Below are 8490 nucleotides of genomic sequence, written 5' to 3'. Positions count from 1 at the left end.
GTGTCCTGATAACGAGGTTTCCCACAAAATTTGCATATATTCCGTGTCTCATCCGCTCTCTAGTAGATCATGCAGTTGTCAATACATACATCTATCACTTCATACGGTAGTTGAAGACCTGCAACAAGTTTCTGAACCTCGTAGTATGAACCCGGTGCAAGGTTATCCTCAGGTAGAATACCTTTGACAAAATCAGTAATCGCATCCATACATTCTTCAGCCAAATTATAGTCTGTCTTAATACCCATTAATCTAGTTGCAGATGATAAGACTGAATGACCATCTCTACAATTTTGATACAAAGGTTGTTTTCCTGCATCCAACATGTCAAAAAATCTCCTAGACTCGGGGTTTGGTTCTTCCCCTCTATAATGATCATGTACCATCTGCTCAGTACCTACACCATAATCTATATCCGTTCTAGATTCTTCTAACCTAATATCAGGCTGAGGTTCACTAACAGGCTGAGGTTCGCTAGTACTACCATATTCATAACCAGTTTCCCCATGAAGGTACCAAACTTTATAATTACGTGAAAACCCTTTCATATACAAATGAGTCCAAACATCAAATTCTTTTATAACCTTATTATTATTGCAAGAAGAGCAGGGACATCTTAACATACCACTTTTTGCATCCGGTTGCTGTTGAACAAGCCTCATGAATTCTCCAATCCCTTGAACGTATTCTTCCGTAAGCAAATTGGTGTTCGGATCCAAATGAGGTTTATCCATCCACGAACGATAATAAACTTCTGAAGACATGATTTTCACGGAATTGTTATGACTAAAGAGAATGAAGAGAGAATGAAGTGTGAATGAGTTGAATGAGGAGGGGTTGTATTTATAGGAAATTGCTTACGGACCTCCGACGACTTTCCGACGGATGTAAAGCAGTCCGTCGGAATTCCGTCGGTATTGTCCAATCTCAAACGGCTATACAACGGTCATATATATTTGTCGGCAACGGTCACACGGTTCGTCGGAAATTCGTCGGAAAATACCGACGGAATTCCGACGACTTTACTGTTAATCGGAATGTCGTCCGAAATTCGTCGGAATATACCGACGAACTTTCGACGACTACAACGGTTACATTTTTTATCGGAATGTCGTCGAAAAGTCGTCGGCATTTTCCGACGAACCTTGTTTCGTCGGAATTCCGTCGGAAATGGCCGACGGAATTCCGACGACTTCATTTTTTTGGATTTGGTCGGAAATTTGTCAGTAATCCGTCACAAATGTCCGACGACATTGGTGTCCGTCGGAACCTCCGTCGGAATTCGGCTTGTTTTCTTGTAGTGTTAGGGTTTAGAATTGAGGAGTAGAGTAGGGTTTTTGGAATGTGAAATTTAGGATTCTAATAAATATATATATATAAATACTTAAAAAATATATAAACAAAATTTTAAAAATAGTTTCAAACATAATTTTCGATTTTCAAAAAAGAAATTTTGAAAAAAAAACAATTTCGAAAACAAATTTCAAAAAAAAATTATAAAAATTTCAAATTTGAAAAAGTATAATTCGAAAACATAAAATATATTTTTTATTTATTTAAATAATAATTTATTATATATATAGATAACAAGGTTATAAGAGTCTTTTACCACTTAATGAAAAATATATTATTTAAAATGTATTTTTACTGGTGGTAAAGATGAAAAGTGGTACCATGAAAGTGGTAAACTTAAAATTTTTCCAAAACTAAAACTCAATTAAAAACATATAAATGCATATAAAGATATAAGACACCGGCAGCAACAGTACTAAACAAATTTATACTGCTTCCACTTCATAAAAAATGCCATTTAAACACTTTCAGACATATTAAAAGAACAATTAAAATGTATTTATGTTTTTATTAATTACAACTAGTTAACCAATAGTATTTGAGATAAACATATATATTTATAAGATAAATACATTTTGCAATCAATATTTAGGTGAAATTGATTATAAATTGCATTGGAATTGTATATTGACACTTTTTATGTAACAAAAAATGTTAAGGGACACTTATTTAGAAACAGAAAGAGTATTTAAGAGTGATTTACATAATAAGATACAATTGTCTTTTTTACTAGGACACATTCTACTTTCAAAGCACAATTCATCAAACCAATTCTGTTTTTTTACTATTATGCCCTTTAGTTGAGCTAGTATTTCACGTGTAGTTGGCAAAAAATGAATTATTGTTATAAATAAGATAAACACAAAGATGATTATCCATTAGACTAGTATTAAATTATTTTATTTCTCTTAGTCGGTAAGTCACAACCGACTTACTCCCCCTATATATATGACCATTGTCATTTGTTTTAAGAGACAATAATAATGATAAGTGAAGTTATGATAACTCTATTTCTCTCTTTACGTTCCAAATCCAAATCAATATATATCTATAATAAATATAGTAAATCAGTTCTAGAGATTCTAGTCTAATTTACAACACATTATCAGCACGAAGCTCTGACCAACTGAGGTTTATCAATCCGAAAGTTCTTAAACCAGCCAAGGTAATGTTTAAATTTATGTATTTCGATATACTTAATTTATTTAAATTTTATTATTGTTTCGGAGTGAGAGGCTGAGCCTTCTCCGTTTATTTTTTTGGGATGATAGGCGTTTCCTTCTCCGACTGATCGTTATGGTAAGCTATGCCTTCACGATCAGATGACCACGTGGTAGGCTTTGCCTTCGTGAATTGAAAAAATAATAATAAGGTTACGTGGTAGGCTTTGCCTCCGTGAATTGAAAAAAGGTTACGTGGAAGGCTTTGCCTCCGTAAATAAAAAGAAAATGTCAAAAATGGTACACTAAGTTTCCACGGACCTTGAATAAAAATAAAAGGTTAATACGGTAGACCCTGTCTCTTCAAACCTTGATAAAAATTGATCAATATGATAGTCTATGACCCCTCAGATCATGTGGTAGGCTAAGCCTCCCGATTTTATTTATGCTCTTTAAATTTATGCAATTTAAATTTATGCTTTTAATTTATGCATTTAAATTCTTATCTTTATTATAATATTATTCTATGAATAATGTTATCACGTGAATTTTGACAAAGCTCAAAGTAAATGCCCTTGATATTAAGAAAAATAATTATATGACTTGGGCAGTAGGTGTAGAGATACACCTGAGAGAAAATGAGCTTTGAGAAATCATCAATAAGTTGAAAACTATATCAGATGAGAAAAAGAAAAGCCATGATATTTACACCAATTCAATGATGGTTTAAAAGATGAAGTGTATCATGAGAAAAGATCTAGAAGATCTTTGATGATTAAATCCTTGAAAGAACGGATCAGAGTTGATGTAAATCTTCCGAATAAACTGAAAAAAATGAAATAATGATACTAAACCATCAAATCGGTCCTATTAGAAAAGGACGAGGGTGTGGATGCGGTTGAAACCGCTATCGTGGTCGTGAAAAAGGACGAGGAAGAAGAATCCGTCCCTATGAGAATAATAGAAACTTCCACGAAAAATGAAAGTGGTCGGATGATAAAAGGCAAACAAAAAATGCTTGCTATAGATACGGCCATAAAGAAAATTGGGTACGTAGTTGTCGTATGCCAATACTTAGCCGATCTATATCGAGAATCAAAAAGAAAAAAGAGAAAGGAAGTATATTAAACTTCATCTCTTATGAGCCCGAACCATATTTCATAGCTTGAATACTCATCTTGATGATTCAGATTTTTTGGTTGGTCCAGAAAATGAAAATAAAATATCGATGTGATATGAGAATTATCTTCCTGAATAAGATGTTGAGATTCAGGATGGAGATAAATATACCTGACATGTATTGGGTCATCGTCATGACTACTAAAGGTAACAAATATCTTTCATCTCTCAAATTAAATAAGTATAGTAACTACTAATATAAACATATTATTGGCTCTAGAAGAGCTTATGATGAAAAGACATGCATAAGAAAAAGATGGCAAAATTATAAATGAGTAGTAAACCTGAAGTTTACTGATATATAGCCATCTCCAATAATTTTATCGACATTATTGTGAAATGTTGAAAAACCAGAAGTTTTTCACATATAGCATGTCAAGAAAATAAAAGAAACCATCATGGGTGATGAATCATCAAACAAGTTTACAATATGTGATTTCTTTAAGCAGACCCCAAATTAAGATATCATTTTAAAGGATTTGAAACATAGTTCATCCCAAATGGGAAAACTGAATATGTTATTGGTTCTAGAGTGGGATTCAGTACGAGATTTTAGACATGGAGTGTCATCATCTCGAGGGGGAGAATTAAAGAATCCTAGTGAGTGGAACATTGAAAAATTATGTTCGCACTTGAAAAAGAACTTGATAAAGTAAATTCAAGTAAGATGATCTCCATGATCAGATGTAATGCAGTTGAGCATGTAATAAAGACATATACAATCCAAAAAGATAAAGTATATGGATAATTAGAAATATGCTCGCAAGTTTGCTGAAGCATATGATAAGCTGATGGAATGAGATATGTGAAATGGATTACAATGAAAAGTAGGATAATTCATTTACAAAATGTCTGCCAGACATTGATGAAATAATGAAATCTCATATTCCAGCTGAAAATGCTCCAACGATAAAATGTGTCCTAAACGGACGATATATGAGTCTATGGCACGCTAGAGACGTGATAGACCACTTTGGTTCCAAAGAGTCCTCGAAAAGGAGCAAAAATATGAATAGAGGATGAATCTCATGATGAGACCGTTGATATGGTTAATATTATAGTCAGGTACCTGGGTAAATCATGGATGATGATAAAGAGATCTCGATTAACCATATCAGTACGGGTAAAAAGATGGAACCAAAGAGAAATTAGATTGACGACAATAAAATGAAAAAGCGCTATATAAATAAGGATTATGAATCTACCTCTATGTATGAGGGTAGAGTGAATTGATTGGCCATCAATTCGATATAAAGCTCGTTAGAAAAACGAGAGATTTTTGGACCAAAAGTCCAAGGTATATATTTCTCGAGAGAATGAAATGAAAGATGACCTTGTGGTATGAAAAACGGCTTGTTCCAAGGTCACTGGAGAAAATTTAAACTAGATGCAATATATTGATATGTTTGGCAGGACACAAATTATTTGAGTTGCTACTAGTTATTTAGTAGTCCCTGGAGAGTTAAGATGCTCTCGGGAATGTATAAAACTTTGCAAGAGTTAGAACAAGCCATATATAAGGTATCTTGAACCGGTAACTGGGGATATGTTTACGGCACGATTTGCCGATTGCCATTTTAATGAGAATGAATTTCCAGTGTTAGGGGAAGAAATTAGAGAAATTCCTAAAGATATTACATAGTGTACACAATCATTGTTACACCTTGACCCTCTATGAATTAAAGAGAACAGGAAATTCAAGAAATTGTGCATTTGCATAATTTGACAAATCAGTTACCAAATGGGTTAACAGATACGACATGATATACCCGCTGAAAATGTTCCATCAAGAGTTGATGTTCCTAAAGAACAAAGTGATGGTAACAAAATGAATGAGCCTAGGGTTCAGTTAAAGAGGGGGAGACTAGCGGGTTCTAGAGATAAAAAAAAACCCCAAAAAAAAGAAATTTGATGAGCAAAATAGTAAGGTTCCAAAAGAACCTGATATTGAAAGATGTCTGAAAGAAGGTATAAGTGGAAAGGTTCCAGTAGAACCTGATACTGAAAATTTCTGAAAGAAAGCATAAATGAAAAGGTTCAAGACGAACCTAATAAAGATGATCCAGATAACGAGAAGGGAACATAAAAGTATGAGATTTCCATCAACTATCCTCTAAATGAAAAGTTAGATACAAGATGTTGATGGAATGTTCTCTTTTTTGTGTCCAAAGAGATCGATCATAAAAATGATGAAATCTCGATCCAAGGTCCATTTTAGAATGTTAAAAGACATGATTGGGAGGAGTGGCAGAAGACCATTCAAATTGAATTATTCTCCCTAAATAAAAGGAATGTCTTTGGACCTATAGTCATAACGCCTGAGAATATAAATCTTGTTGGGTATAAGTGGGTATTCGTGAGAAAAGTAACACGATATAAAACCTGATTAATTGCCCAAAGATTTTCTCAGAGACTGGGAATTGATTTTGAAGAAACGTATTCCCCGGTAATGGATGCAATTAAGTTTAGATTTTTGATGAGTCTAACGGCGTCTAAAAATCTTGAAATGCATCTCATAGACGTTGTGACTAGGGATTGAAAATGCCAAGGGCATTGAAAGAAAAATCCAAGGAGATTTGTTCGGTCAAGTTACAGCGATCACTATACGGATTAAAGCAATCCGGACGCATGTGGTACAATCGCTTAGGTGAATATCTTTTGAGTAAAAGATATGTGAATAATGCGATATATCCATGCGTTTTTATAAAGAAATCATCAACTGGCTTTGTGATCATTGCTGTATATATGTAGATGACTTGAACATAATTTGAACTCAAAAGGAGGTTGATGATGCTCGAACTCATATGAAAGAGGAGTTTGAAATGAAAGATCTCGGAAAGACAAAGTTTTATCTTGGGCTCCAGATAGAGGATCTCCGAGAAAGAATAATTGGGCATCAATCAAATCATACAAAAAGGTTATTGAAACGCTTTTGTATGAATAAAGCGACTCATTTGAGTACTCCAATGGTAAATAGATCTCTAGATGTTGAAAGAGATGTTTAAAAGATTCTGGTAAGATCTCATATCAATAAGTACTTTGGAGATGTTAATGGTAATAAAGCATATGTGAGCGTATATGTCTTGCGAGTTGTATTTGATTAAATATACTTTTAGACACTAATGTCTTTGCAAGATACAGCTCATTTTCTATTCATGGAAATTAAAATGGCGTCGAGAATATATCTGTTCTCTCCAAGGTATGTTTTAAATTAGGGTTGATTTATTCTAGAAAACCCGACTTTGGTATGGTTTTGCAGATACATGCTATTTATGAAGTCGAACACAAACTGGATATAGTTTTACAATTGGTGAAACCACGATTACATAGCGTTCTGAGAAACGATCCTAAGCTTCAACTTCTTTAAAGCATGTCGAGAATATGTTTGGCTTCGGTCAATGAGTCACAGCATATAAGAATTAAGCGGAATAGTCAACGAGAAAGAGCCGACGAAAATATTTGAAGACAATTCGGCTTGTGTCGCTCAACTCAAAGAAGGCTACATCAAAAGCGACAGAACAAATCATATCCCTCCGAGATTTTTCTTATACATAAGGGAGCTCGAGAAAAATAAAGAGGTGGACATCGAGTATGTATGGTCATGCGACAATCCCGGCTGACTTGTTCACAAAGACCCTTCCCACTACAACGTTCCGAAAATACGTTTATGGTATCAGAATGCGGCATTTATATGACCTGTGACGAGAAAGCTAGGTCCACTATTCTCAGGGGGAGATTACGGCAGTGTACCCTTTTTCCCTTGTCATGGTTTTTGTCCCATTGGATTTTTCCATGACTAGGTTTTTAACGAGGCATTACGTAATACAAAATGGATAATCAAGGGAGAGTGCTATAAATGAGATAAACACCAAGATGATTATCCATTAGACTAGTATTAAACTATTTTATTTCTCTTAGTCGGTAAGTCACAACCGACTTACTCCCCCTATATATATGACCATTGTCATTTGTTTTAAGAGACAATAATAACGATAAGTGAAGTTATAATAACTCTATTTCTCTCTTTACGTTCCAAATCTAAATCAATATATATATCTTATACAATAAAGGAGACTTTAGTCTCTCCTTATGAAGCCACATCATCAAAGAGGGGTGGGCATTTTACGACACGTGTCGCCACACCAAGCATCGTTGCGATTTTCGGCTGACGCTTCTCTTATTTCTCTAACATGATTTGGACTTTTTTAAAATTATAGAGATGGCCCAAACGTTCCCTTTAGTACCCGATGCTAGCCTAATTTAAAGAATGTGATATGGGCTTTTATTACAATAGATAAAGTTGGCCCAGACATTGTAGAAGCACTCGCCTTTTATTAAAACGAAAAGTTATGATTATTCTATACCTTTGTTTTCGAGCTGTTCCTCAGTCTTTTATTTTTTAGATAATACTTGTTTAAGTCTTTCCTTATCAATAAATATATTACAACCAAATGAAGGCAAAATCACACATAAAATATAACAGGTATAATGATCACAAAAATAATATCACTTTCTTTCAAGAAATTTTCATTTTCAAATTTATAAGCATCTTTAATTTACTAATACCATAAAATGAATTGTAAATTCATTTAAGAATACAAAAATGCAAAACAAGTAAGCCTTCTTCTATTTATTGTTAAAATCTAATACTACAATTATATGAGAACGAAAATTTCACATCCAAACAAACAAAAACAACCCAACAAAATTATTTAGTCGTTACTGAACAATTCACCATAACTTATTGAAAACAATCATTTTTAGTAATCTAATAGCTCCATAAAAATTAAATAAAAAG

Source organism: Brassica oleracea, chromosome C4 (assembly GCF_000695525.1).
Source record: "Brassica oleracea var. oleracea cultivar TO1000 chromosome C4, BOL, whole genome shotgun sequence".
NCBI lineage: Eukaryota > Viridiplantae > Streptophyta > Magnoliopsida > Brassicales > Brassicaceae > Brassica > Brassica oleracea.
The sequence above is the reverse complement of the archived record's forward strand: the minus strand, read 5'-3'. Positions refer to the sequence as shown.